This window comes from Melospiza melodia (genome assembly GCF_035770615.1).
Source record: "Melospiza melodia melodia isolate bMelMel2 chromosome 7 unlocalized genomic scaffold, bMelMel2.pri SUPER_7_unloc_1, whole genome shotgun sequence".
Classification (NCBI taxonomy): domain Eukaryota; kingdom Metazoa; phylum Chordata; class Aves; order Passeriformes; family Passerellidae; genus Melospiza; species Melospiza melodia.
In genome coordinates, this window is record NW_026948497.1 from 7,337,498 (window position 1) to 7,363,073 (window position 25,576).

General features: G+C 54.4%; 1 pseudogene; it reads right to left on the minus strand.

The window, feature by feature from the left end:
* LOC134432881 (zinc finger protein 208-like) overlaps positions 1–25,576 on the minus strand; it is a 1,008,692-nt pseudogene that overhangs the window by 690,324 nt on the left and 292,792 nt on the right.

Sequence of the window (25,576 nt, forward strand, 5' to 3'; positions counted from 1 at the left end):
CCAGTCCTCACCTGGAGCTGTGGTGCCCAGCATTCCACCACACTGGAATGAGGAACTGTTCCTGCTCTTTCAGAAGGAGCTGAGGAGCTTTGGCCTTCAGATCAATTGTCTGCAGGCTCCTGAAGTGCCTGGTGCTGCTCCCTTGCCAGAGGCACCTCAGGCCAGGGGGGCACATCTGGGCTGCTGTGTCTGGCTCTGGGGCTCCCTGTTCGGGGCAGTGAGGAGGAGCTGCAGAGGCTCTGCAGGACTGACAGGATGGGCTTTGGGGCTGGCAGGAGAAGCTGAGGGACCTGGGCTGCTGGAGCTGCTGAAGAGGAGGCCCAGGGCAAATCCTGCAACTGCTCCAAGGGTGGTTTCAGAGAATCCCAGGAACAGCAAGGGTGGAACAGGCCATGGAGATCAAGTCCAGCCCGTGCCCTGACACCACCTTGTCTCCCCTGAGCCTCCTCCAGGATAAACAACCTCAGCTCCCTCAGCTGCTCCTCACAGGACTTGTGCTCCAGACCCCTCCCCAGACTTGTTGCCCTTCTCTGGACACGCTCCAGCCCCTCCATGTCCTTCCTAAATTGGGGGCACCAGAACTACAAACAGCATTTGAGGTGCTGCCCAAGCAGTGCTGAACACAGGGGAAGAATCCCTGCCCTGCTCCTGTTGGCCACACCATTCCTGAGCCAGGCCAGGAGCCATTGGCCTTCTTGCCCACCTGGGCACACTGCTGGCTCATGCCCAGCCTGCTGTCCATCAGTCCCTGCAGGTCCCTTTCTGCCTGGCTGCTCTCCAGCCCCTCTGGCACCTTGTTGAGGGAGGGATGCAGTGAGGGAACAGGTCCAGATCCATTCCTTCCTGAAATGTGGTGTTTGCTGGCACTGCCAGTTCCCACATTTTGATATTTCCCTATTCTGGCACAGCCCAAGTGTAGCAACTTGCTGGCAAAGAAAGTCAAAACAAAGCAAGGACCTGATACCTACAGCAACCCGATATCGGATTTGCTGACACTGCCAGTACCCAGATCGGGAATGTTTCAGATGCCTGCACAGCCTAATTCCAGCAATTTGCTGGCAGAGAAAATAAGCATCTGGCAATTTCTCAGTGCCGGCACATTCCACACCAAGATCTGGCAGTGCCCACATCTGGCAATTTCCCTCTTCTGGCACCACCCATATCCAGAATTTGCAGGCAAAGAAAGCTAAAACCTGGCAATTTCCCCTTGCCAGCACCGCCCAATCTGGAGTTTGTTGGCAGCAGGATCCCAAGAAAGATGGAAGGAAAGAAGGAAAGAAAAGAGGAAGGCATCCAGACCCAGTCCTTCCTGGAGCCTGGAGCCTGAAATGGACTGTTTGCTGGCACTGCCAGTGCCCAGATCTGGAAATTTCCCTATTCTGACACAGCCCAAGTGCAGCAATTTGCTGGCACAGAAACCCAAAACCTGTGGCAGCTTCCTGCTACTGGGTCTGGCACCACCCCCACATCTTGTGTTTCCTGCACCAGAACCCAGATTTGGAGATTTCTCAGTGCCAGCAGAGCCCAAATCTGGCAGATTTCTGTCATTGGCAATGACACCACCCAGATCTGGTGTTGGCTGGCAGTGCCAGCGCCCAGATCTAAAAACTTCCTGGTGCCGGCACAGCCCAAGTCCGGGGATTTGCTGGCACAGAAAGCCAAAATTTGGAAATCTGCAGGTTCTGGCACCAGCATCATCCAGCTCTGGTGTTTGCTGGGACCGCCAGTGCCCAGATTTGGAAATTTCCCGATGCCTTCACAGCCCAGGTCTAGCAATTTGGTTTTAGCTAGCTTAGGAAGAGAAGTTCCTTGGACTGTGGCTTTCCTTTTTCTTGGAACTGTTTAAACCTGCTCTGGACTGAAAACCCAGACAAACACCGGCAGCAGCTCACACCTGTGGCCCACCAAGCTCTGGGATGCTGCATTCCAGCGCCAGAGGGACTTAGAAGAGACCGAGTGAGCCAACTACAACCCACAAAAAGGACTTTCTGAATTTGCCATCTCTTCACCACTGTCGGAGGTTTGATTTAATATTATTCATTTTTCATGTTTGTGAATACTTTACTTGTTAAATAAACTGGGTTTTTTTTCACTTCTCTTGAGGGAAATCTTTTCCTGAACTAGTAGGGGGAGGGGCCGCTTGAACTTTCTTTCTAGACGGACCCCTTTTGGAGATTTCCTCCCAAAATTTGCCCTAAGCCAGCACAAACAGTTACAATGAAAATTTCACCAGTGGCATCATTTCCTGGTGGCAAATCTTGTGACAGAAAATTGACCCTATTCTCCATGAGAGATTCTTGGGAAGAGCAGACAGGAGAAGATTCCTGGAAAATTGAAACAGCTTTCCAGAAGTGAAATGAAAATGAAAGAAACAATCCAAGATGCTTTCCTCTATTTATTTCTATGCTCCCCTTTTCTATGTTGCATCCCAGTAATTCCAGATGCACTGCACCTCTAAGATCGGTGACTTAGTGATTTTTAGACACTAAAATACCATGAGCCACACACAGTTTTCCTTCCCCTGTTTTTACAGGAAAGCAACACTGGAGGTGTCAGTGCAGTGCTGGGCTCAGGTAGGAATCCTACCCCAAGGGAAGGTGTCCCGACAGTGTTTGACGCTCAGCAAGGACAATGCACAGCAGCAAGCGAGGGCATCGCTGTGCCCGTGTGCAGGAGTCAGGGCTCTGCATCCGGGCTCAGCGCTGCAAAGTTCCCGTGTTTGGGCAGACGGAGGGGCTGTCCCCGGGGCGCGCGGGGCTCGAACGTGGGGCTCGTGGGGCGAGCGGGGAACGGACACGGGGACGAACGGCCCCGGTGCTTCAGTTGCAGCGGCGGCAGCGGCGGCAGCAGCAGCAGCAGCAGCGGCGACAGCAGCAAAAGGAGATAGACTAGAAAAATCGTTCTTTCTCTCGCTCTTTCTCTCTCTCTCCCTTTCCCGCTGTCGGGCACCCTTCTCTCGGGGTCCCTTGCCCGGCGTCCCTCTCCTCTCCCCGCCTCCCTCTCCCCTGCAGGGCCGGGCCATGCCCCCGGCCCGCCCCCGGCCCCGGGCGGGGCTGTCCCGTGCCCGGCCCCGGCCGTCCCGCCGCGGTCTCGCCTCCGCCCGGCTCTGGCCGTGCTGGCGGTGGCGCTGCTGGGCGGGCATCAGTGCCGGGGGCGGGGGCGGCATCGCCGCCTTTTGCCTCCGCCTGGCCCGAGCCCGGCCCCAGACCCGACGCAGGGTCCGGTCCCGACCCCGACCCCGGCCCCGGACCTGCCCCCGGCCCCGGCCCCGACCCCGACCCCGGCCCCGGCCCCGGCTCCTCCCGGGGCCCGCGGGGGACACACGCGGCGCGGCCGCTCCCGCCGCCTCCGCTGCGGCTTCCCCGGCCCGAGCTCCGCCGCTCGGCAGCGCGGCCGCCGGCCCCGAGCCTCCCGTGCCGCGTTCCCGGGAGCGAACGCCTGGGCATGGCCGGCCCGGGGCGGGTGAGCGGCGCTCGGGGGCCGTTGCTGGCCCCGGGCCGAGCGCTGACAGCCGCGTCCCGCCCGCAGGGACGGCGCAGGAGGCCCTGCAGGAGCGGTACCGGCTGGGATCGCTGCTGGGGCGCGGCGGCTTCGGCAGAGTCTTCGCGGCCACGAGGATCTCGGACGGCGCCCCGGTGAGCGGCGGGGCCGGCGGCGGGCGCAGGAGGAGGGGATGGAGGAGGAGGAGGGCGGAGGGCGGAAGATGGGGCTCGCAGTGCGGGCGGCGAGCTCACCCCGCTGCTGCCCTTGGCTTGCAGGTGGCCATCAAAAGGGTGCCACGGAACCGCGTCCGGCACTGGGGCGAGCTGGTGAGTGAGCGGGGCCAGCAGCCGGGGCTGCCGGCCAGGGATGAGCCGGGGCCCGGCACGGTGGGAGCCGCCAGGACGCCCCGAGGGAGAGCGGGAGTGGGGCCAGCGCAGGGCGCAGAGCATCCCGGGCTGGCTGAGGGCTTCCCCAGGCCTGGCACGGCATCGGCCCCACTGACGGCATCGTGCTCCTCCCGCAGCCCGACGGCACCAGCGCACCCCTGGAGGTCGTGCTGCTGGCCAAGGTGTCCACTGGCTTCCCCGGTGTGGTCCAGCTGCTGGAGTGGCTCGAGCTCCCCAACTGCATCGTGATGGTGCTGGAGCGGCCAGAGCAGTGTCAGGACCTGCATCGTTTCATTCAGGCACGGCGGTTCCTGCCCGAGGAGGAGGCGCGGGAGCTGTTCCGCCAGGTGCTGGAGGCCGTGCGGCACTGCACCAGCTGCGGGGTCCTGCACAGGGACATCAAGCCAGAGAACATCCTGGTTGACCTGGACACCGGGCAGGCCAAACTGATTGACTTTGGCTGTGGCACCTACCTGCAGGACACAGTCTACACTCACTTTGCAGGTGAGCCTACACAGGGCTGTGATCCCGCTGCTGACATCTCATGGCCCAACATCTCTCAGCCCAAGCTGGCTGTGGCATTGGGAGTTCTCCCTTTTGCTGCCAGTCAGGGCACTGAATCTTCAGCTGAGTTGCTTCAGAGCAGGGCTGGGTGGGCAGCCATCTTCCAGCCCTGCTGGCAGCCTTTGCCAGCCACTCTGCCCAGGACTAGGGCTGGGCTGGGGCAGCCAGCCGGACCAAAACCCCCGTGGGTGGGGGTAGCAGAGAGGGGGGCTGGAACCTGTGCCCCAGCCAGTTTGGTGTGCAGATGAGAGGAAGGGCTTGGACTGCTCCACTCGCGCTGTTTGCCTTGGCTTCATAATATTTTGGGGGCAATGCAGGCAGGGAGGATAAAGGTGGGTTTTTTCCCCAGCATGGAGTGGGTTTTTCCTTTGCATGTCATGGTCGGGCCTAGCCAGGGCTGCCCTCTTCCAGCACCAGAGGCTTCTTTTCCAACCCTAACTTTGTGCACAAGTCCCAGGTGCTGGCGAGAGGGCAGTGGTCACCCTGTGTGCAGGCGCAGGGATGCTGGGGCCAGGCTCTGGGAGCAGCAGCATCCTCCTGATGAACTCCATCTGTATTCCATAGGAACACTGTCGTACAGCCCCCCAGAATGGAATGACTTTGGCTGGTACCACGGCGAGCCAGCTACCATCTGGTCCCTGGGCATCCTGCTGCACCAGATGGTCTGCGGGGAGCACCCTTTCAGGAGGGGCCAGAACCTCAGCTGGGGCCAGCTCCCGCTGCCACAACGGCTCTCTCAAGGTGGATCCTCTTCTCTGGGCACGGGGGGAATGCCAGTGCTGGGAGACAGCAGCGGGGTCGTGGGCATCCCGCTCTGGCAGCTGCTGAGGAGGTGGCACATGTCCTGCTCTCCTCCAAAACAGGGAATTGATGGGAAAGTTTAGGCCCAGCTCTGAGCACATCCAGCATGGCCTGGGCATGGGAATAGTGAGGCAAAGCAGACAGGAGCCTTCTCTGTCTGACCATCAGTTTCTGCTTTCTCTCCCCAGAGTGCAAAGACCTGATCAGGTGGTGTTTATCCGTGAACTCCTTGGACAGACCCGCACTGGAAGACCTGTTCTGTCATCCTTGGGTGTGGGATATTCCTCTGCCATAGAAGAAGGGAGAGAGCCACAGGCACACTTTGATCCAGAGCCCTGGTAAGTTCCTGCTCCACATATGCCTTGGCAGTCAGAAGCAAAGGAACCCAGAGCTTTTTGTGCTGCCAGTGTCACTGCACCGGGGTCATGGGATGGGAACACACAGCCCTTGTGCTGGAGCTGAGCTGCTCTGCCCAGCACTGGTGGCCGCCATCCCAGCTGGTTTTGCTTGTCCTGGTTCCCTGACAGCTGGGGCCCTGGGCAGAGCCCTGAGAGCCTTGTCTGCCCCCAGGGAAGGAGCCCCTGGAGAAGCTGTACCGGGTGGGGATGCTGCTGCTGCTGCTGCTGCTGGAGACAGCGAGGGTGATATCAGGGATGACAAGCTCTTCCTCAGCCTGGCCACGGGAGGCTGAAGGTGATGCACTTTGATTCTGGCACCTTCTTCAAAGCCAAACTCCACCGGGAATTTGCAGATGAGTCCCCACCCAGGGAAATTCTGCCAGATTTGGGCATTGCCCAGCATCGCGGGGAGCCAAAGGCTCCCCCTTTGCTGGGGCAGATGCAGCTCATTCTTCAGTCGCTGCCCAGCTGCTTTTGGCAGGGCTGGGAGGAGGGGCTGGGGTGGGTATGAAATGGGAGTGGGCTCCTGGCTCTGCCAACAGCCCCCAGCACCCACCGTGCCCCGGGCTGGGGCTGGGGCAGTCAGCCCAACACAAACAAAGCCCCATGGTGGGAGCAGAGGTGGGGCTCCAGAACCTGTGCACAGCTGCTTTGCTGTGCAGGCAAGGAAGGGCTGGGCTGCTCCACTGCCCTTGTTTGCTTCGGGGTCACCGTGATTTAGGTGGGCAGTGCAGGGAGGAAGAGAGAAAGTGTGGGCTTCCCTCACCAGTGGGTGGGTTTTTCCTTGGCATGCAGGGGTTGGGCCTTCCTCAAGGCCCTGACAGAGATAAGAGTTTTTAGCATTTTTCTTGTTTTCCCTTTCTGTCTCTAAACTCTTTTCAATAATGTGTTTTTTGTTATTCCAGAGGAAGCGTTCCAGGTGGTCCAGTCTGGATGGGGAAGTGCTTGGGAGCAGCTGTGGCGTGGATGGGCCGTGCCCTTGGAGAAGGCTGAGGCCATGGTTTGGGAGCAGCTTTTCTTCCAGCCGTGGGTGGCGTGAGGTGGGTCCCTGTGTGCTTGGCAGGGTGGGATCAGAGCTTTTGGGAGCTGGCAGCGAGCACAGGAGCATCCTGCTCTGGGCAGCTGCTGAGGGCTGGATGTGCCATGGCTGGCTGCAGGCTGGGCACATGTGCTGCCCTCCTGCTCTGTGCCAAAGGCAGCAGGGATGGGCAGCTCTGGGCACAGCTCTGGGCACAGCCAGCACGGCCTGGGCACCGCAGGCCTTGGCACAAGGGCACAGGAGCCCTCAGCTGACGGGCACTTTCTGCTTTCTCTCCTTGCAGCCGGGCTCTGCGGGTGCTGAGGCTGCTCTGGGCTCTGCCAGGGCTCTGCTGGGCTCAGCCCTGGGCCCAGCTGGGCTGGCTCTGCCCTCACATTGCTCTGACAGCTCTGCATCAGACGAGCCCGTTGCGAGCACAGCGCCTGAGCTTTCTGCTTTGGCCGGTGAGTGAGACTCTGCTGCAGGCCCAGAGATTGCAGCTGGGGACACACATCCAATTGGCAAGGACCCAAACTCTCCGCAGTCCCAGCTGAACACCTGGATCTGCACAGGGTGTTTTGTCTGTCCCATTCTTCCTTCTTGATTGGCTGGAATTGTGCAATTGCACTTTGTTCCTCCTCTAGCAGTGCCACGAGTGCACCAAAGCTGGCGAGTGGGCCGTGCTCCTGAGGCAGTGCAGTCTGGAGCTAATGGATGGAGAATTGCCCTTCTGCACTTCCAAACCAGAGTAAAAAGCCGTAAGTGGGACTTTGTGACTCTAAGAAATCCCTGACAGTTTCAAAGGGAATGTGCAGCTCATTCCCAGGCTGAGAAGGAAGGTCATCTTCTAAAGGATTTGGGCTTTGACAGTGTTTCCATTCCCAGTCCTGCTTGGAGCTGGAAGGGCACTAAGCAATTTCCTCTTGCTTCGACCACAATTTCAAATACCAGTGTTGGAAACAAAGCCCAAAATCTTTTAAAAGGCTGCTGAGATCAGTAAGATGGATCCATGCCATCAGCACATTTACAATGTAAATGACTGAGTTCTCTTTTTAAAAAGATCATTTACCTCTTAATGCAAATAATGTAACTTTGCGTTTATGTTTTGTTTTTTTCACGAACATGTTATGTGTTTTCACTAACACTTGGATTTTATTCTTATCTTTTACAATTTACCTATTTTTTTTTCCTTTTTCCTTTTTTTCCCTCTAAATAGAAAACATGTCCTACAGAAGAAATGTCCTTTGCTCCTGGTTTCCGTGTGAAGCAGCTCCCTTCCTGCTGGCTGAGCTGCTCAGGCAGAGCCCGGCAGCTCCTGGCCCTGCAGGGCTGAGGCTTTTCCCCGTTGCTGGGCACAGACTGATGGAGCAGCGCTGCTGAACACGGGCTCACAGAGGGACCAGCAGCAGCTGCCTTTGGCCACCTGAGGCTCCAAGGCCCAAACTCTAAGCAGCCAGGGCTGGAAGGGACTGGCAGGATCTGGTCCCTGACTCTGGGCCAGGGCTGCACAAATGACCCCACAGCAGCAGCAGCAGCAGCAGCAGCACATGGAGCTGACTTTGAGCACAGCCCCTGCCCTTCTTCCCTCCCGTGTGCAGCAGTGTCACAGCAGCCTGAGGCACCTGGGAGCCCCCAGTGCCAGCAGGGACTGGAGATGGCAGCCCTGGGCTCCTGGAGGCTGTGCAAGGAACGGAGCTGGGCACTCCCTGTCCATGGGGAGCTTCCAGATGGAAAAGGCTGCTGTGCCTAGGCAGCTGCAAGGGCACAGAAAGGAGGCTCTGGAGCACTGGATCTGTGCCAGTGTCACAGTCCTGGGCAGCAGCCAGCGAGCCCTGGGGGAACAGAGGGCACAGCAAGAGGGACAGAACCAGGCAAGGGCAGAGACTGGAGAGAACCAGGCCTGGGAGCAGGAACAGCTGCTCCATTGCACTCTTGGAGAAAGCTCTTGGCTGGTTCAAAGCAGTGAAAGGCATGAAGGGCAGAGAGGAGGCCACAGCAAACAATGCTCCTGTTTGCACAGCCTCCCCTCTCCGTGTCCCAGAAGGGATTGCATGGACTGTGTTCTTCTCTCCGAGCCGTCTCGTTCAGCATGAGCAGCTCAGCACAAGGAGCTGAAGGAGCTGAAGCCTCAGGCCACAGGAGCTGGGCAAGAGGGTACTTTTGGAGCAAAGGAATGCTGCTAAAATAGCCCCAGCTGAATGCAGTGGATATAATGATGGAATCACAGAATCCTTTCTGTTGGAAAAGCCCTCTGAGCTCACCCAGTGCAGCCGCTCTCCCAGCAATGCCAAGCCCAGCACTAAACCACGTCCCTGAAGTGCCAAGGCCTGGACACCAGCCCTGAGTGAGGCCTGGACAGCAGGCCCTGAGCCAAAGGTGGCCTCTGGATGAACCTTCCAAGCAAAGGTTATCTTTGTATCTGCTCCCTGATGAAATGTGCATGGTTTTTAGCACTGAGATAGATGTAGCCACTCATTAGTGAAACATGTCTTGACCTTTGTGTATTTAGAAGCCATACAAGGCCATGAAATCTGACATCTGGCCTTGTTTGGGGCTGTATGGTCAAAGTCAGCTCCCTTGGTTCTTCCTTGAGCCCTTGCCAGGCTTTGGGAGGGACCCAAGAGGAGGATGAAAGCAGATGTTGCCACACTAGCAGTGCTGTCAGTTTGTTCATTCAGCACTGTCAGAGCTGGGCCCTCTTCCAGCGGGGCTGGAGCCTCACCTGGGGCTGGAGGCACCTGCAGGAATTCCCAGTGCCCAGGAGTGGCTCTGCAGCCCTTGGCTGTGACAGCTTCCCCAGCTGCTGTGTGGGTCTGGGGGATGGTAAAGGCTGAGGGTAAATGCTGCTGGATCTTTCTTAATCACTGCGGGCAATCTTTGGTGGGGATGGTTGGGTGCATTGCTGAGCTGCTCCTTTTGTGATTCTTTGCTGCTCTGAACTGCAGGAAATGACACTGATTCCTTCAGTTGGAGTCTGTGTCTCTGGTGCTGACTTTGCCCACTGGTAAAACAAAACTGGCACAGTCTGGCCAGATGCCAACAAAATGTCACTTGTTCAGTGTCAATGTGAGGAATCAGTCCCATCACAAATTCCCAGCTGGGAAGCCGTTCCCTGGAGTTCCCTGGCTCTGGAGTGGGCTGAGGTTGGATCCCCGTGTGAGCAGTGGGGCAGTCGGGTAAAAGAAGCTGCACCCCTGGATGGCTTCAAATGCATCCAAAAATTGCACATGGAAAAGAAAAAGACCTTGTGGGTTTGGGCGGACAAAGATGAATTTGTTGAGAGTACATAGGAAACAGCACCTTCAGAAGGAACAGTTATGGTTGGAATGCTCCCACATGGAGCAAGAGAAGAAGGTTTTAATCTTGAGCTCAGATGCATTTGTGCAAGTGAAATATCTATATACAAATGAAGTATATATGTATTTATAGTATAATAAGACCTCAATATATCTATTTATATATATTTATTTATGTCTGTATCTATCTATATTTCTATATCACTATCTATGTATAAAATTATATAATAATGTGAAATAGTGCTGACAATACTAATTTGGTAGCTTTGGCTGCTCAGGGATGTAACACTAAATACACTACAGAACAGGACTGGCCAGGACCCTAATGTCAGTGGTCAGCTTTTTGAGATTGTATACAATGAAAAAGGGAGGAAGGGAGGAAATTGGCTATTTTTGCCGGGTTTGCTGATACTGTGATGCAGAGTGCTTTGTCTGTTCCTGTGAAAAATACAGTGATTTTGCCTGCAGCGTTTTCTATGTACCAGATTATGCACAAGCTGCAGGACTGGTTAAAAGGGTGAAGGGGTCGTTAAAAGAGGAGTTGAAAAAATGAGGAGATGGGAACCTTTGTCCATGGAGAACCCTCTCCCAGATGTGCTCCATGCCCTTCACAATGGCCCACTTGGGAAATGGAACCCCCTGGCTGTGCACGGCTGCCCCCAGTTTGCAAATCCTGCCATGGGCAGTGAGACTTGGGGTGCCTGGGAAATTGTTCTGGCTGTGATGGCCCCTGGCAGGGCCAGCCCAGAGGCTGCAGGGCTGGGCCTTCATGCATTGGAATTCATTAGGAAAAATTCAAGGCAAATGAGAGCTATCAGTACTGAAACAGGAGTTCAGATTCCTCCAGGACACTTTGCTTTGGTAACTGCTCCCTTGGAGCTTGGCCTTGCAAAGTGTTTCTGTCATGGCAGGAGGAAATGATGCAGAATATCAAGGAGAAATTACAGTAATTCTGTAAACAATAACAAACAAGATTGGATTATTCAACCCCATGACAGACTAGCACAATTATTGATCTTGCAATTTTAAGAACGATTGTGAAAACAGGAGATCCACCTCCAGTCACCACCATTTGTGGAGATAAAGGGTTTGGATGCAGCAGCCCTAATAATGGAGCCAGAGTCTGGGTCCAGAGGCCGAAAGGCCCTCCCGAGTTAGCTGAAGGAGCAGCTCCTAGGAGAGACAACTCTGAGTCCTGAAACCTGGGCAGGAACAATGGGAATGTGTCCCTGCAGCCAAGGATTCTGTGTGAGAACAAGTAGATCTGCCAGGATATTGTTTTACACATCCTGCCAGACCAGATCTCCCTGTCTGCCCCAAGGGCCCCTCTGGAAAATGCTCTGATCCACGGGGCTCCGTGTGAAGGCTGCTGTGACACTGAGGGACTTGCACAGGAATTCCATCCAGGAGCCTGGGTGCCCCTCAGGCACTGGGACCCGGCCCCTTCCAGCCAGAGGGGAAAGGGCCCCCCAGGCCTTGTTAGCCACAGACAGCATGGTAAAGCTGAACAGCAAAGGGCCTGGGGGCATTATTCTGGAATTAAAAAGGTGCCAGCTCCATGGCCAACAGAATTCTTGTTCCTAATTGGAATGAGATTGAAAAAAAAGAATGAAGAACAGTGTCACTAAAGTACTACTGATGTCTGTAAGGTGTACCTTGATAGTCAGCCAGAATCTTTGTCTGCCACAAACACCTCTAGTGTTTCACCAAAGGATTGGTCATCAAAATGTAATGATGGGTTATGATGGATTGCTGCGCTTCTTTTGTAATTCTTTGCTAATGATGATGTGCTTTGCTGAGCTTATCCTTTTGTAAATCTCTGCAGCTGTGCATGATATAAATGACAATTCCTTCAGTTGGTGTCTGTGTCTTTGGTCGTGACCCTGCCCACTGGTGAAACAGGGCCCCTTCTTGCCTAAGTGTTACCTGGGAAGGCAAAAGCCCTCCCTCCAAAATTGCCCCCTTCCTCCCTGTTCCCCCGCTTCATACCCTGAGCATGATGTGCTCTGGTCTGGGCTATGCCTGGGGTCAGTTGGGGTCCCCTGTCCTGGCTGTGTCCCCTGCCCAGCTCCCCCGCAGCCCCAGCCCCTCCCCAGCGTGGCTGACGAGGGGCAGGACAGGCCTTGGCTGTGCTGCAGCTCAGCAAGAACAAAACCATCTCTGCGTGCCCAGCGCTGTGCTCAGCACCCGGCCCAGCAGTGTCTCAGTGCCAGGGCTGTGCCCTCAGTCCCTGCTGGGGGTTTCCATGGCAACTGCCAGGCCAGGTGACCCAGGTGTCCCCCCAGTGCCGGTTGCCATGGAAACAGTGCCCAGCCCCACCCCTTTCTGTCTGGCTGACCTGGCCTTTGGCCCTGGCAGTGCCGGTGGCTGCTGGTTCCTGGTGCCTGAGCGGCCAGCGCGGCACAGGGCAGGTGGCCATGGCACAGCCCCCAGCAAGGGATCCCCCCTGGCTCTGGGCACTGACACCAGCCCTGAGCAAGGGCCCAAGGCAGTTTTCGTGGCCACCAACCACCACAACGGCTCCGGGCATTGGATGCCATGGCACCAAACCAAGGAATGGGTCCCCGTGGCCATTGCCATGGCACCTGGTGGCACCAATTCCAGGTACAATTGTCACTGGAATTGTACCTGGAACAGCCCTGGCACCGCTTTGTCCCAGGGTTGCCATGGCAGCTGAGGACAGCAACAGCTCTGCAGGCAAGTGGCCATGGAACCTGGCTTCAGAAATGGCTCCTTGGGCTGGTTTCCAAGGAAACCTGAACTGATGAGGGTTGCCATGGGACCCAAACCCAGCAGTGGGGTCATTGCAGTGTCCATGGCAACAGTCCCTTGCAATGGCACCACTGCGTGTTGGGATGATGATCCACCCTCACAGCTGGCCCAGGGCAGGTCTGGAGTGCTCCTGGTGGCAGCTTGGGCTTGGCACACACTTGAGGAGGATGTCTGTTTGCAATGGGGAAACTCAGGAGTTTTAGATTGCTTCAAAAATCAAAGAAGGCAAATCCCTCTTTGGCTGTGTGCAGCCACTTCTCCAAACAAAGCAGGTTCCAGGTGAGTGAGGAGAGACACAATGGGCTTGGGGAAAGTGGAGCAAGGTTGTCCACACTGGCTCAGAGCTCAAGGCATCGCTTCTCTGAGCAGGCCAGACCTCCTTAGAAGAGTCCCTGGATCAATATCAGTCACTGAATGCTGCAATCACCTCTTGTGTAATAGGAACAGCAATAAAAGACACCCTTTAAAATAGGAATACATATTTCCTGGAAGCTCTTTGAACTATTAGTCCATAACTGTCAAAGGAAAACCTCCTAATGAACTACACTGGAGCAGAGGGAAATCAAGGCAGAGCCAGGGTTTCTCAGGACATGCTTGATCCTCACGAGCCTCACTGTGCATTTGGAGCCGAGCCCTTGAACCTCAGGGCCTGGGAGGAGATTGCACAAACCTTGCCAGGAGTCAAAGGCAGAGGAAACACCCAAGGTGTCTCCAGGCATTCATGGCTCCCACTGAGGTCCCTCTCCAACACAGGCTCCTCATGGACTCCTTGGAGGAGAGAATTGGTGGCCAGGATGGCACAAAAACCCCTCAGACACTCAGTGTGGAAAGGAAAATCCAAAGCACCTTCAGCACCTTGAGTGTCTCAAAGCATTAATGAGTCCCACGGAGCCTCAGTACAAAGCTCTCCAGGGACACATTAACGCAGATATTTGGGGCCATGATTGCACAAACCTCTCCCAGAGTCTGTATCCAAAGGGAAACACCAAATACCTTAAAAGAACTGAAGTAACTTGAAGCATTAATGAGCCCCACTGAGTGGTGTTACTGAGAAAGCCTCTGCAGGGACTAATTACAACAAATAATTGGAGGCCATGACTGCACAAAGCTCTCAGAGTTTTCAAGGCCAAAGCAAAACCCAAAGTCCTTTCAAAAACCGGCAGTCCCTGCAGGGAGCATTAAGGAGCCCCCAGAGCCATTGCTGAGCAAGGCTCCCCAGGGACTCCTTCCAGCAGATCCTTGAGGCCACTGGGATGTGGGCTAGGGGCGGATGCTGAGGGCAGGACAAGGGGCTGACAGTGCCCAGCCTGGCTGGGGCTGTGCCAGGAGGCCTCAGTGCCTCAGGAAAAGGTGTCTCCTCACAGCCCTTGGTGGCACAGACCCTGCTGCTGTGCCCCAGGGCACCAAGAACTGGCTTCTCTTTGTCCCCACCTGTCAGCACTGCCTGCAGATCTCTGCTCTGCCTGGGGCCTGGGGACACTTTCTCTGTCGTGTCTCTGACAGGGATCTTTTCAAAGTACAAGAAACTTCAGTGTTTCAATAGAACTGAGTTCTTGATGGTTCTTGAGGGTTCTGTGGCATCACAGAGCTGGATGTGACATCACAGAGCTGGCTGGGAGGCCATAGAGCAGTGTCTGCCATCATAGAGGGTGGCTCTGAGGCATCAGAGAATGAATTGTGACATCACCTGGTGGCTGTGTAACATCATAGAGGAGGCTGTGACATCACAGAACAGATTGTGACATCACAGGGTGACTTTGTGACATCAGTCTTCTGCGATGTCACAGCACTGCTGTATGAAATCACAGGATGACATAGAGTTGGCTGTGCGACATCGCAGGGTCAGTGTGATATCACAGGGGCTGTGTGACATCATGGGGGCAGTGTGACATCACAGGGGTTGTATGACATCACAGGGGCTGTGTGAGGTCACTGGGGAGGTCACTGTGCCGTGGCCCCCCTCATAGCTCCCCCCAGAGCAGTCCAACCCTGCTCGTGCACAGCGGGGTCCCCTGTCCCCCCGGGTCCACCCGCCCCCGGCCCCGCAGCCTCCCCCAGAGGATGTTCCATGAGATCAACCCCAGAGCCTGACACTGGGACGGGGGGCCGGGGCCCTGGGGGTGGCACAGGGGGACAGGGACCCCCCGGCAGCGTCCATGTGTCCCCCAGGGCCAGAGCCTGGGCCAGGGCTCCTTCACCCTGGTATCAACGAGGGCTTGAGAGTGCTGAAAAAATCCCCAGCAAGGGAGCAGCAAAAACCAGATTTAATATTAAGGGACAGCAGCACAAAGTTCCTTGGCAAGAGTCACTCTGCTCCTGGCTGGACACTTCCGGCACACCAAGGAAACAAAGCAACAACAAAACCAAACATAACCCAGGCAATCAAGCCAGAAATTAACCCAGAACTGTCCCTGTGTGTGTGTGTGTGTGTGTGTGAGACCACAAGGACAGTGAGGGCAAGGATAAATGGAATATGGCCTAATAGCTTAACAGGACTTAACTGATACCTTAGACTTCAGCATTAAGCAAAAGAACAGCACTTAACACTATTAAACCTAACTTACAATCAATGACTTAATGATGTAATAGTGGAATAACACTAAAAATTATTCAATTTCATTTATAATTTATATTAAATTTAACAACTTAGCAAAAGAACAACTCTTCGGAACATTTAACTTAGCTTGCCACTAATGACTTAACCTCACTTATAGCACTGACTGACTCAGCTATCCAAGGCACTCCAACCCCTCAGAGAGCAGCATTTCTGCCACATTTCCCCAGCACAGGCACTCCTGTGTGCACACAGACACAAAAAGCCAGTGCCAGGCACCTGTGAGAAATTCCCCTGAGGGCAGGGAATGCTCCCTGAGGATCTTTGGTATCTCCCCAGCGGGCAAAGGGCTGAGCCTGGAGGAGTGGGGGGATCGGCCCAGGTTCCGTCATTGTTGGGAATCCCCAAGTGCAGCAAACGGGAGAGTTCCCGGCTGGGAGAGGCCCCACTCAGAGGGAGTGGCTGGCCCAGGAGAGCTCCAAGGGCTCCTTTTGGAGCGCTGTTTGCAGCTCCAAAGCTGCAAGAGAGGGGCTTCAGTCCCAGCAATGGCTCATCCTGGCCGCACTTGGCACCAACAGCTTTCTTTGGCAGTGTGAGAACAGGGATGTTGTGCCACGGAGGGAACAAAAACAGTTCCCAGGGCTGCTGCTAAAGGAACCAGGAGCTGGTTGGGCAGCAGCAGTGCCTGGAGCAGACAGTGTTTGTGATGAGTTGCACAGGAGCTGAGTCCAGGGGCTCCAAGGCCGAGGCCCAAGGAGCATTTCTCAGCTGGCAGTGTGGCCTGAGAAGGGGAGGGGGGAATGTAGCAGCACAGGGCCCATGGAACCAAGGGACCATTGTGACACTGTGGGGCCCTGTGAGACCAAGGGACCATTGTGACAATGTGGGGCCCTGTGAGACCAAGGGACCATTTTGACACTGTGGGGCCCTGTGAGACCACGGGACCGCTGTGACACTGTGGGACCTCATGGAATCATGGAGAGCACTGTGATGTTGCTGAGCCTCATGGAACCACGGGGACTGTGCTGACACTGTGTGGCTCCATGAAATGTAGGATTCATTGTGACACTGAGAGGCGCCATCAAACCAAGGGTCCATTGTGGCACTGCAGGGAGTCCTCAAACTGTGGAGACTGTTATGACACTTTGGGGTGTCATGGAACCAAGGGACCATTGTGACACTGCAAGACTCCATGGAGCCAAGGGTCCAAACTGTGACATTGCAGGGCCTCATGGAACCGTGGAGATACCATTAGGACACTTCACAGCCTCATGGAATGAAGGAGACCATTGTGACACTGAGGGGCACCATGGAATCATGGAGACCATTGTGACACTTTGAGGCCCCATGGACTAACCAAAGCATTGTGTCACTGTGAGTCCTGATTCACAGCCTGTTCTATGATTTTACTGTGTGTCAGTGAGACCATTGTGACCCTGGAGGTCGCCACAGAACGAAGAGGACCATTTTGATACTGTGGGGCCTCATGAAACCAAGAGGTCTTTGTGACATTGCAGGGCTGCCTGGAACCAAAGGTCCAGTGTGACATTGCAGGCCCTCATGTCATCAATGGTCCATTGTGACATTGCAGGCCTCGTGGAACAGAGGAGTCACGCGACATTGTGGGGCCTGGGGAACCATGGAGACCACTGTGACACTGCAAGTTCTCATGGAATCAGTGGGACCATTGTGAGACTTCAGGGCCTTGTGGAGCCCAGGGGACATTGTGACACTGCTGGACCCCATGGAAAAAAGACACCAATGTGTCACTGACATTTTTTCATAAAAATCCTTTCTTTGGGATTTTTCCTCTTCTGGGAAGCTGAGGCTCCAAAAGAAGAATGTAAACAATTGTTATCTGCTGCTGTGGAATGTAGCAGGTGCACCTATGATTGGCCCATGTTCCATGTTTACAATTAAGGGCCAATCAGGACAATTCACAGAGAGCTCTCTTGTTTATTGCTATTCCTATTCTTTTCTTAGCTTAGCAGCTTCTGAACTTTTCTCTCTATTCCTTTTAGTATAGTCATAATGTATTATATATCATGAATTAATAAATCCAGCCTTCTGATCATGAAGCCAAGATTCTCATCCATCTCTTCACCCCTGAGGAACACTTGCAAAGCCATGTAACACCATTGTGGCACTGTGGGGCCTCATGGATCCAAGGCACCATTGTGACACTTTGGGGCCCCACAAAACCAAGGGAAGATGGAACAGGTCTTGCTGGTTTGGCCTCCCAGGGGCCGCCTGGCTGGTCCAGCTGACCTTGGAACATTAAGACTCTCTTGTCATCTGCTTCTGAAACACTGGTACTCCGTGCTTTCCTTCCCAATGGAAAAGAACTGTTCTTATCTGCCAGGCACCCATGGCCAGAATTGGGATTTCACCTCCAAATTTCCCTATATCCAGAGATTGTTCCAATAGGAATATTGCCAGGACAAGTCTAGCTGCCAGTGGTTTCATGAGGGTCACTTCCCATCTGTCCCCAAAATACTGGGGAAGGCTCCATGCTTTCCTTCCTGTGGAAAGAACTGTCCTGCTTCTCCAGGTGCCCATGGCCAAGACTGGCCTTCCACCTCCAAAATTCCTTCAGTTCAAAGACTGCTCCCAGACAAAATCTGCCCTTATTGGAAGATCTGCCAGGCCTTGGCCTTGTGAGGCTCTCAGCTGCCTTCCAAACACTGGAGCCCAGTGTTTTCCTTCCTATGGAATAGAACTTTCTTTCTCCTCCAGGCACCCAAGGACAGAATTGGGATTTCACCTCCAATATTCCCTGTTGTGAGAGACTTGAGGAGATTGTTGGCTTAAAACATTTTTGCACCGGGGAGGAAGGGGCAGGTCCAGCCTTGCCCTGCCCTGGAACACCAATGCTGCTGTGCCCTGGAACCCCAATCCCCCCAGAGCCTCTGTCCAAGCCCAGCAGTGTCTGCCAGTCCCTAGCACAGCACAGGCAATGCTCCACAGCCACCTCTGCAGCCCCCAGCCCAGCTCCTGAGGGACCAAATGAGCCCAAGTCCCACCAGGGGGAAGGGCCCAGGGAAACCAAGGGGTATTGAAGGCTGACCACAAGGCAAGCACACATCTTGGGCCTACCTCCTCTTGGAATTTCCATCTGAACTCTCCTGGAATCCAGGACTTGGTAGCAGTGTGGGTGCTTCTGTATATGTTTTTTGTTTGTCTCTTTCTGTGTATATTTTTTCTATTTCTGTTCTCTTGCAAATCTTGAGTAACTGAAAACTGCACAGGCTTAGAGTCTGTGAAGGTGAATGGTCCAAATTAAAGCTTTGATAAGTGGGGTTTTTTTTCCATTGAATGTAATATTAAACCATTTGCCAAGTTTCCATAATTTTCTAATATAACTAGTACAAGCTGTCTTGTTCTTGTTCTTTTGAGCTCCTGATGATCTCTTGTCAGAATTTCTGCACTGCGTCCAACTCAGAGGAAACAAACAATTGCAAATCCTTTTAAATCTCTCATTGAGAAAGTTTTTTACTGGATGGGAGTCAGGGCTTGTGTGTCCTGCTTGGCACAGCCCAGGCAGGGCTTTCCCAGCCACATTCCACACTCCATTTCCCAGCTGGAGCCGCTGCTGCCTCTGAGTTGTGCTGCCCCAGCCCCAGGGACGCTCTCTTTGTCTGCCCATTCCCCCACGGTCTCTGGGCAGGGATGGCCTCAGTGGGGGCTGCTGACATCCTCAGCACCTTGGAGGCTGCTGCTGAATTTTCCTGCTGCAGAGGCTTGTTCAGCCTTCAGCTCTTCAGTGCAGGAATTCACTGTCCCAGGGCTCATTAACATTCAGAACAGCTGAACAAACCAAGCCTCTGGGAATAATTTGTTTTCAGTTTCCAAATCTTGTGTGGTTAAAAAGAGAGATTTCAGAAGTGTGTTCAACTGAATATGTTCTATTTAAAAATACTGTGAGAATACCTGTTTTAGGACCTGTTTAATTTTTTAAATTTTTTTTCCCTGTTAATAGCAATCTCCACTTGACATTGAAACCAAGTACCTCCTCATGCAGTTTGAAGATATAAAAATCAACACCATTCATGGCTGACAATCAATCAGACTCTGTCCCTACACCCACCCCACCATTTCCCCCATCCAAGCCCTGGCACTCAGAGCAGCCTTGTGCAAATCTGAGCTCCATCCAGCCCAGGCTGCACCTGCAGCTTTCAGCTCCTTTGCTCCAACTCCAACCTGCTTTCCTTGGAGAAGGAGTTGCCTGAGACACAGAGGGATGTTCATTTATTGTCAGCCAACAAAGCCAAGTGAAGGCACAGCTCCATCAAATGCAAAAGTCATTCTTCTCCCTGGCTCTGCCCTGCCCCTGATCCCCACAGTCTGTCCGTTTTCCTTCATCCCTCCTTTGCCAGGCTTTTTCTGGGACAAGGGAGCTCTGCTGTGGCTATGGAGGGAGGTCCAAGTTCCACCACTGGAGTGGGAATCACAACTCATCATGTTTGTGTCCTTTTGGGGGTCAGGAACTGGTGAGACTCAGAGGCACAGAAAGTTTCTCTTCATGGCCAACAGACCATAGTGGAACAGGACACAATTTAATATCAATCACACTCTTCCCTGAGCTATGTACAACACCCCAGCAGTATCTGATGAGTCCCCCATCCACAAGTGATTTCCGTACCAGAATTATTTAGAGAAACATAGTTCTATGATTGATGTAAACACAATTAAGTTCTTCTATCAGGATGCTCACCTGGAGTGGGTGCAGAGCAGCTCGAACAATTCCTGATTTGCAAAGCTGTCAGTGGTGGATGGAGAAGGGAAGTCAGGCTGCTCTTGCTGTTGAGGAAATGCTGAAAGCCGCCTGACTCATTTCATCTCCTCCTGTCCTGGCTGATGTCTCCTCTTTCCCCTTCCACCCATTGGCTCTTGTCTCCCACCAGGCCTCCCTGTGAAGAGCCTGGCTCTGTGTTCTCCATCCTCTCCTCGCTGGCACTGCCAGGCTGGGATGAGGAGCCCCTCAGCCTTCCCTGCTCCAGGCTGGACAAGCCCAGCTCCCTCAGCCTCTGCTCACAGCCCAAGGGCTCCAGCCCCACCTTGGAGGCCCTTCCCAGACCCTGCTCCAGCTGCCAGACATCTTTTCTGACCTGGGCAACCCAAACCAGGTCTCAGTGACCTGGATAATCCACGTCCTTGATGTTCTGGTCACACAGCCCTGGCCCCTTGTCCCCATGTCAGGCTCTGGGGTAGATCCTGTGGAACAGCCTTTGGTGGCGTCCAAGGATGGCCCATCGAGGTGGGCCAAGTGGATCCCAGGGGACAGGGACCCTGCTGGGAATGAACAGCATTGGACTTGTTGGGAGAAACTGTGAGGGGGAGCTGGGGCAGAGTGACCAACCCAGTGACCTGACACAGCCCTGCTGGGATGTCACACAGCTGGTCTCTGATGTCACAGCCTGCTCTGTGATGTCACAGTCCATTCTCTAATGTCACACAGCTGGTCTCTGATGTTCAGCCAAATCTGTGATGTCATAATCTGCTCTGTGATGTCAGACTGCTGCCCTGTGCTGTCACAGCTTGCTCTGTGATTTCATAAATGCAATCTATGTAGCTGTATCTGTAGCTATGTATCTGATGCTGTAGCTTCTCGATGACCTCCTATCCTCCACTCTCTGATGTCAGAGCTCACTCTGTCACCTCATGTTACCAGATGATCAATTATCTACACCAGCTGAGCTGACACCTGGAGCTTGTTCTCCAAAACCCCAGGCCTAATGAAACCACACAATGCCCATTGTGTGAGAAGGGGAACAGCAATTTCACCAGCCTCAGTGTCCTGCCAGCCAGGCCCACTGGAACATTGGGGTCCACGACCACCAGGGACCACCAGAGAGACCCCCAGGACAGAAGAACACATGGGTTAAAGGGGGGAAAAATGTGTTACTGATTTTGGGGAAACCATTATCATATTTATGTTTAGTCTGGGAAAATCAATGAATATGTGTGCAATATACAGAATAGAAACAAAAACTTTCCTGCGCTCAGCCTGCATGGCTTTGGGAGGAGCTCTCCCCCATGCATGCAGCTGAATAAAGAATGCTGCTTTTTAATGCTACATTGGGGTTAAGGAGTTTTCTGTTTTACGGAATTTTTGGTGACACTCCCACTGCCAAGGAAAGCTCTGTCTGCTGCTGTTCACAAACAGAGAAGGGCTGGTGGCAGATGTGGGGCTCGGAGGCTGCCTGGGGCACAGTGATCATGGAATAATCAAGTTTTCAATGTTCTGTGAAAGAAGGAAGGGCAGCAACAAAACTTCTACACTGCAATTAGGAAGGGCAGACTTTGGCCTATTTAGGATGCTGATTTGAGGAGTACCAAATCAGGTACTGATTTTTTGAAGGGAAACAGCCCTTACATTAAAAGGGGTCCAGGAAGGATGGACACATTTCAAGGAAGTAATCTTAAGGGGGAAGGAGCAGCCTGTCCCAGTTTGGCAAAAGATGAGCTAGAGAGGAAACTGACTGGCCTGGCTGCCCATGGAGTTTTTGTGCAAACTCAGGGGAAAAAAGAGGGTGCATAAATTTTGGGCAGAAGGCCAAGAAATCTAGGAAGTGTTTAAGGATGTTGTTAGGTTATGCACAAAGAAAAGTACAGAGGTGAAAGATCAATTAGAGATTAACCTGGCAACTTCTGCAAAAAATAAATGGAAAATACTTCTATAAAAAAAATGATAGCAAAAGGAGGCATAAGGAGAACCTTTCCTCTTTATTAGATGCAGTGGGGAATATAGTAACTAGAGATAAAGAAAAGGCTGATACTTACCATATTGTTTGTCTCAATTTTCAGTATTAGGAGAGGTTGTCCTCAAGACAAGAGTTCTCCTGAGCTGGTAGATGAGCACAGGGAGCAGAACAGAACCCCTGTAATCCAGGAGGAAGCAGCTGGGCACATGCTGAGCCACTCCCATGCTCACAGGTGTCTATGGGAGGAGATGGGATCCATCCCAGGGGGATGAGGGAGCTGTGGATGAGCTCCCCAAGCTGCTCTCCATCATTTACCATCAGTCCTGGCTCACCAGGGAGGTGTGACAGGAGGTGCCAGTGTGAGCCCATCCCCAAGAAGGGCTGGAAGGAGGAGCTCCAGGCCTGTCAGCCTGACCTGGGTGCCCGGCAAGGTTATGGAACAGATCACCCTGAGTGCCAGCACAGGGCACCCACAGGATGGCCGAGGAATCAGATACAGCCAGTGTGGATATCAATATCTGCATTGATGGTGTGGATGAGAGGATTGAGTCCCGCATCAGAAAATTTGCAGATGACACCAAGCTGGGTGTGAGTGTGGATCTGGTGGAAGGTACGAGGGCTCTGCACAGGGCCCTGGAGAAGCTGGATCCAGGGACCAAATCCAACAAGCTGAGGTTGAAAAAGACCAAGTGCCAGGTCCTGCACTTTGGCCACAACAACCCCTGCAGCACTACAGGCTGGGGACAGAGTGGCTGGAGAGCCACTGCTGGAAAGGGACCTGCAGGGACTGATGGACAGCAGGCTGGGCATGAGCCAGCAGTGTGCCCAGGTGGGCAAGAATGCCAATGGCTCCTGGCCTGGATCAGGAATGGTGTGGCCAGCAGGAGCAGGGCAGGGATTCTTCCCCTTGGCTCAGCACTGCTTGGGCAGCACCCTGAGTGCTGTGTCCAGTACTGGGCCCACAATTTATGAAGGCCATGGAGGGGCTGGAACATGTCCAGAGAAGGGCAACAAGGCGGGTGAGGGGTCTGGAACACAAGTCCTGTGAGGAGAGGCTGAGGGAGCAGCTGGGGTTGTTTATCCTGCAGAAGAGGAGGCTCAGGGGAGACAAGGCAGTGTCAGGGCACAGGTTGGGCTTGATGATCTCCAAAGACTTTTCTAACCTTGCTGATTCTGGGATTCTCTGAAGCCCCCCTTGGAGCAGTTGCAGGAGGAGCCCTGGGCCTCCTCTTCAGAAGCTCCAGCAGCCCAGGTCCCTCAGCTTCTCGTGCCAGTCCCAAAGCCCATCCTGTCAGTCCTGCAGAGCCTCTGCAGCTCCTCCTCACTGCCCAGAACAGGGAGCCCCAGAGCCAGACACAGCAGCCCAGATGTGCCCCCCTGGCCTGGGGTGCCTCTGGCAAGAGAGCAGCACCAGGCACTGCAGGAGCCTGCAGACAATTCCTGCAGCATTTGTAGGATGATCCTGCAGACAATTCCTGCAGCACTGGTAGGATGATCCTGCTCCCCAGGGGATGTTTCCATGGTGCCAAGTCAGGAACTGCAATGGGGAGTGGGGCCAGAGAGGAAAGGGCAAACAGGGATGGGCTGTTTGCAGGGCAGGGAACAAGGCTGCGTTATAGGAAGAAATCTGTAGTAGTAAGGGAAAAGAAATCAAAGGTGAAGCCAAGGAAATGCTCGGAGCAGTTTGGGGTGGCTGCCAGGCTGCCCTGGCTCTGAGCAACAGTGTCTGCAGTGGCACAGGAAACTCCCAGCTGATGGGAACAAACTTTCTGGCTGACTGCAGAGGCCAGGACAAAGCTGAGCGGTTTCCCTGGTGTCCCCCAGCCCTTGCTGGCCCCAGGGGCTGATGACATTTGTGCTCCCTCAGGTCCATGTCCCCACAACAACAGCATGGGGGTGCTCCCCTGCTCTGTGCAATGCAAACAGGGGCTGCTGAGCCAGTGCTGCTGTGTCTGTGCCTGCAAGGATGGGGCACCTGTGTGAGCTGGGGGAGAGGCCAGGGCTGCAGAGGGGGGATGTTGTTGGCAGCTCCATGAGGACGCTCTGGGATGTGCAGCACTCTGGGGATGGATCAGCCCCTGCTCTGCTGCTCCTTCCCATCTGCCCCAGGGCCCTTGCAGAGCCCCAGCCATGCTGTTTGGCCCAGCCTGCCCACGGCCAGCCTGGGGCTGCTCACGGGGCTTTTCTGTGCTGAGCATTGGCCTGGGTGTGTTCTTGAGAGAGCCTGGGCAAGGAGCCTGGAGCCCCCAGGCCCTGGCCAGAGGCGTCAGCGCTGCCCCAGCAGTGCCCATGGCCTGTCCCTGCTGCAGCCCCGGCACTGCCGCCCCCAGGGCTGTGCCCGGCCCTGAGAGCACTCAGGCCCTGCAGCAACACCAGGGCCACCAGGGCAGCGGGGCAGGGCCACGGCAGCAGCACTGGCAACACCAAGTGCTGCTGTGGCTGGGCACAGCTGCTGGGCCAGCCCTGATCTGCCCCAGCTCTGCACACAGACATTGCTGCTGCAGCTCCACAGAAGGCAACACAAGGGCATCTCTTCAGAAAACTCTGCTGGGAGATCCTTCAGTTCCTGCAAAGCCTCAAGGAAACCAGCCTCTCATTGACACAGTTTGTGACCGTAGGGAAGGTGGAGAAATGGCACAAAGAATGACATTTCTGTGTGGACAATATGAAAACAGTAAAAGTAAAGAAAACACCCACAACCAATCAAACAAGAAGTATGAAATGTGACTTTTATTACAAGTGATTTGAAGAAATTTGCCAGCAGTTTAATATTTCTGAAAGCATCCAGTCATCAGTGTCCACACTGCAGCCTTGAGCTCCTGGTTCCTCAGGCTGTAGATGAGGGGGTTCAGGGCAGGAGGCACCACCGAGTACAGAACTGACAGGGCCAGATCCAGGGATGGGGAGGACATGGAGGGGGGCTTCAAGTGGGAAAACACGACAGTGGTGAGGAAGAAAGAGACCACGGCCAGGTGAGGGAGGCAGGTGGAAAAGGCTTTGTGCCGTCCCTGCTCAGAGGGGATCCTCAGCACAGCCCTGAAGATCTGCACATAGGAGAAAACAATGAACACAAAACAGCCAAGTCCCAGACAGGCACTAACAGCAAGAAGGCCCTGTTCCCTGAGGTAGGATTTGGAGCAGGAGAGCTTGAGGATCTGGGGGATTTCACAGAAAAACTGTCTCAGGGCATTGCCATGGCACAGGGGCAGGGAAAATGTATTGGCCGTGTGCATGAGAGCATGGAGAACAGCACTGGCCCAGGCAGCTGCTACCATGTGGGCACAAGCTCTGCTGCCCAGGAGGGTCCTGTAGTGCAGGGGTTTGCAGATGGACACGTAGCAGTCGTAGCACATGACAGTCAGGAGATAGTATGCAGCTCCAATGAAGAACAGAAAGAAAAAGGTCTGAGCGGCACATCCTGAGTAGGAGATGTCCCTGGTGTTCCAGAGGGAATTGTGCATGGCTTTGGGGACAGTGGTGCAGATGGAACCCAGGTCGCTGAGGGCCAGGTTGAGCAGGAAGAAGAACATGGGCGTGTGCAGGTGGTGGCCGCAGGCTACGGCACTGATGATGAGGCCGTTGCCCAGGAGGGCAGCCAGG